This window comes from Xenopus laevis, chromosome 1L, assembly GCF_017654675.1.
Source record: "Xenopus laevis strain J_2021 chromosome 1L, Xenopus_laevis_v10.1, whole genome shotgun sequence".
Lineage (NCBI taxonomy): Eukaryota > Metazoa > Chordata > Amphibia > Anura > Pipidae > Xenopus > Xenopus laevis.
Window position 1 is genome coordinate 173,985,274 of NC_054371.1, and position 4,991 is coordinate 173,990,264.

The window sequence follows — 4,991 nt, forward strand, 5'->3', positions numbered from 1 at the left end:
TGTTCATTTAATCATGGCTTCTAGCCTATTCAGGGGTATTTACTGTATATATGTCATGTATGACATAATTTCAATATAATCCTACAAACCTGTAGTATATTAGGTACCTGGCTCGCTACATCTTTAATATAAACAGTACTGTCTTTGAAATACACATATAGTAGCAATGCCTGACAGCCCTCGCCATTTATTTGGCATTCAAAGTAAAACATAATACAGAAAGTTAAAGGGGCAGTTCATCAATTTCTGTTATATATTTTCAATTAGTCTTTAGTTTTAATATTTGCAGTTCTAGGAGGATGTTGTTGTCTGCAGCTCCTGATGCAGGCACTTGGTTTCCTAGCTTGTGTAACAGATAATATCCATCTTATAGTGTCCAGCCTTTGTAGGGTAGATGAGAGGCATATACTACTGAGAGCAAGTACAATTTTCAATTTATTTATCACTTTTTGTATCACTTTGGAAGAGCTACATTTTCCATCCTTCAAACTAGAAGAGAACAGAAGGGTTTCATTACCCTATGCCAGGGAAGTCAGGGTATTATATAATCTTGTAGATGTTATTTTTCCTTTTAAAAGTACAACCCTTGCCTACAAACCTCAACTCTCATGAAGGGATTGGGTTCCTTTCCATCGCTTTTTACTTTAGCATTCTAAGAGAAAAGCTAATTTATTTGACTGGCCCACATTTGTAACCTCTGCAGAAATAGAACACTTGCATGTGCCTACTATCAGAGCACACAAATTGGGAATTTTTCTGGAGCAGCTGGAGCGCCACTTACTGCCTTCCGTTGCTCTGGGTGATTGTTGTTTATTATGAACTTGTTACCAGAGGACTGAATAGGATTTCTGGCAAAGAAATCCCATTGGAGAAAAATCTCTTTATAATCTTTGTCCTTTGATGTTAGAGAAAGATAAATCATCTTGTTGCTGGAGCACCTGATAGGGGAAGCTTTAATTACAAATGTAGCTGGATAACTTTGCTGAGCCGTCAGACTTAATAAGTGCAGCCTCGGTTCGAGGATAATACGACATAATATGATATGGCTCGTTATGATTTTGCAAAAAGAACAAAGATTTATGTCTACAGTGGTTAAAGGAACAGGGACTATCTATGTATGTGCCAATTTTAGGTTTAAAATAAAACAAAAAAGTTTGGAATGTTGGTATTTAAATGGGGTTATGTAATATAAGACGGTAAGCTTGCCCAGGGCATTGACCAATAGCAACCAATCAGCTGGAAGCCTTTACTGGCCACCTGTTTAAATTGGTTGCTATGGGTTACTGCTTCTGGGCAAACTTAGCCTTTTCTTAAATATGGAGGAAACCGAGTCATAGAGTATTGTGTAGTTGCTGATAATGTGTTGCCTGTTTCTGGAGCATTAGCATCATATGCAAAACACTGAAAGGCTGAACGGCAAACACAACATAAAGCATGTACTGCTTTTCCCTCAGCTGGTGAACAGGTTATATATATATCAAGATTTTTTTTCTTTACAGCCTTGGCCTGCAGCAGTAGAATCCAGAATCAATAAACTGGCATTTTTTTTGTCCACACCAGGTTGCAGGAGAGGCATGACCATGATGCATTTACATGAACAGAGCAATGCCTGCCCACTCTGGCCAATCTCTATAACTAGTAAGTGCCTCTCTGTGATTCAACATATTAGTCAATTTACATGTATTACAACATTTTACAACATTTCAGACATGTTTCTACATTACCAGTTTGCAGATCAGAAACACAACTAATTGGGGACTAATTGGGGACATTGCAAAGTGCAACCCTTCTAGTTGTTTCCCTATTTTTTCCTATAATCTGGTAACATCATCTTAAACAAAACATATAGTATGCTATAAACAATGGTAAGGTGATTTGCAGTCTTCGCAGTTATTCTTTATATGTGTGTTTTTTAATAATATAACTTTTTAACTCATGAAATGTATCTAGTTGCTAGGGTGCTAGATACCAGATGTTACTCACTGCAGTCTAACCTAACCCTAACAAACAAAAATTGCCATAACTACAGCCAATAGTTGTAGTTAGTGCTCCTGCAGGTTCCTCTGCTTGATTGCTTATTGGTGGTAGACTAGCAGCCATTTAATTTTTCACCCCAGTAGCTTATTGTTGAGATGTCTATCATCATATTGCTCTGCAGGCAATATGATTACGAGCTCCACAGTGCTGTGGTCAATCTAGGACTTGGTTGGGGTGTGTCTTAGCTTGACCACTCACCACAATGCAACTGGGTGATGGGGCAGGTTCTGAAGATGTGAAATGAGAGAGAGAAAAGTTCAAAATTGATGGCTCATAAATAATTAGTCAGTACTGAGGAGAAGTGAGCATCATGTGACTAATACTTATATTGGTTGAGGCCTTGAGAAAGCTCAGAGTGAAATGTGTGTTGGCACCGGTTATAAACCCCCAAACAGAAGAGGTGGTGGACGTGTGACTCTGCAGCCTGGAGAACAGAACAAGCCTGGAGAACAGTACAGTGAAGATTCAGGTTTAAGATATAGCGGAGGTGTCAGTAATGGCGATTGCCCCTTGATGCACTAATCGGAACTGATTGTTGAGAAATAATACATGTATAGACTTTCTTACACAGATTCACACAACGGGGACGTGAGCACTATAAGCTGGGAACCTTTTCTTACACTACATATATCCACAAAGCTAAGTTATCATATCATACACTGTGCTAGAAACTGGACAATGAACATATTTAACTGGAAACTTTCACTGACATCATATATGCCCAGAACTGAGCTGTTATTGGCTTAAGCAGTGACTTGAGCAGTGTACACCCAGATTGACTGGTTAACATGATCCTCGGCATGCAATATCTGACCCAATGGGGCTTAATGGTGATCACCTATTCTTTTAAATAGGAGGGGGTAATTTGATTTAGGGAAATTGGTTTTAGAGTTTGTATAATAAACGGGGCCCCCATGTGAATATGCGAACTCCAGCCGATCAGAGGAGTGGCCCGGTCTGACCCTGGACCCAACTACGAATTCAGTGGATGGGGACAAGAATCACTGTGGTATTGGAGGTGCGGACCCCAACCTTAACAGTAATATGAAGGATTATTTATATCTTAGTTTGGATCAAGGTACTGCCTTATTATTACAAATTTTTTAAAAACATTTTTAATTATTTTATTAAAATAGAGTCTATATGGGAGATGGCCTTCCCATAATTCGTGCTTTCTGGATAACAGTTTCCGGATAATGGATCCTATCATCGTACTGATATCTTTATCATTAATTGTTATCATTAAGTTATATAAATAAGCCCAGGGGGCTCTCAAAATGATCCAAATTCTGCCCCAAGTACTGATAACATCTTATCTCTTGTCTAAAGCACAATTCAGTATTCATAAGGAAACAGAATGAGAGAGCAATCCCAAATACTCACAAGGTCAAATTAATGAAAATAACTGTAATATTATTTCACAATGCCGCAAAACCCACAGAAGAGAGTGTTTGATATTTCTCCTTTGTGCTCACCTTCTCTGTGTTTCCTGGTCTTAAGCATCCGAGTCTAATAACATTTTTATATTTGATATGATGATGGCAGAGTAGCGCTATTAGGTACAAATTAATTACAGTGAGTGCTTTCTGCGGGAAGTGCAATGAGTCACCCGTGCCCTGCCTTTGCATTAGAAGAACGCGCCTAATTACAACTTCTTTCAAACAGATGCTGGATTCTCGGACACTGGATGAATCACTATGAAAAAAATAGCCATAAAAAACACACAGCCTGACAAATTGGTTTTCCAGCTTATTTAACCAGCTGCAGATCGCGCCACTGATATCATTCTCTGAATGCAAGGAATCTTACTGGTGTCATTCTTAAAATGCTGCGGAAATTAAAAGAATTTGGTCACAAAACCCACAAAATGTCAGTTATTTTATCAAATGATTTTAGCTCTTGATCACGGTTATGTGCAGTTAACCCTTAGTCACTCTAATTTAGCAATAATGTTTAGTATACAGGGACAGGGCTTTATTTAGGGGTTGCAAAACACCTTTTAAGATACTACATATAAACAAGGAACACCAGTTATACTATATTAGTAAACCATGGGGAAGCAGTAGGGACAGTTTAGGGACACAGCAATGGTGCCATAACACCCTAGTGTTGCCTAACAGCATATTTAATTTGGATTCTCCTATGGTGAGCAATGGCTGATTTACCTGGTGCAATCTCCCAATTATAGGAGTAATAATGGGTTTCATAATGTTATTCTACCACGTTAAATTATTTTAGGCATTAGAAAAATTTAAGGTGGTCATACACGGGCAGATAAAGCTGCCAATATCAGTCCTGTAGACCAATTCTGCATTTTATCTGCCTGTGTATGGGGGCTTCCGACCGTTCTTCCCAATCGATATCTGGCAACGATATTAATCAGGAAGGTTTAATTTTTCAAACTGCCGACCTGTCGGAGACCATTGCTCCTTGTTGTAATCTGATTGCTCGGCCCTAGGGCCGAATGTTCGTATTACCCCGATATAGCCCAGTCGGTGGTGGTCATATCGGGGAAAGATCCACTCGTTTGGCAATGTCGCCAGATGAGCGGATCTCTTCGTGTTTGCCCAGCTTTACTGGTGGTGTACTTCAATATTTTCAAATCCTCTGAAAAAGTGTCTGGAAATATAAATCAGATGCTCATGCAGATTTTGGATTCCTATTTGCCAACCTGTGATGCATGTTGCATTTTAATTGATCTGTTAATGTCATTATGTTATGTTGATCCAGTCTCTGTAGCAGGAACAGGTACCAGGTGAAGTAACAATGATTTTCAATAAATAATGAGATATGACTGGCATTGGCGTCGCTCATCTGAAGATCTCACAGTATAATATATAGTGCACAGGGAGATTAAGTGATTAAGCACAAGTCTGAACACAGCAATTGGAGAATTAAATAACTTGAAGGAGAAGGAAACCTAGTCGGCGCAAAAACCCTTCCCCCCTCCCGTG

General features: G+C 39.0%; 1 long non-coding RNA gene across 1 annotated transcript; it reads left to right on the plus strand.

Moving 5' to 3' along the window:
• Positions 1 to 1,310: 1,310 nt before the first annotated feature.
• LOC121401434 lies at positions 1,311 to 3,890 on the plus strand. The gene is made up of 3 exons (XR_005966239.1): positions 1,311 to 1,465; positions 1,561 to 1,638; positions 3,703 to 3,890. It is a non-coding gene; the product is annotated as an uncharacterized LOC121401434 (long non-coding RNA).
• The last annotated feature ends 1,101 nt before the right edge of the window (positions 3,891 to 4,991 follow it).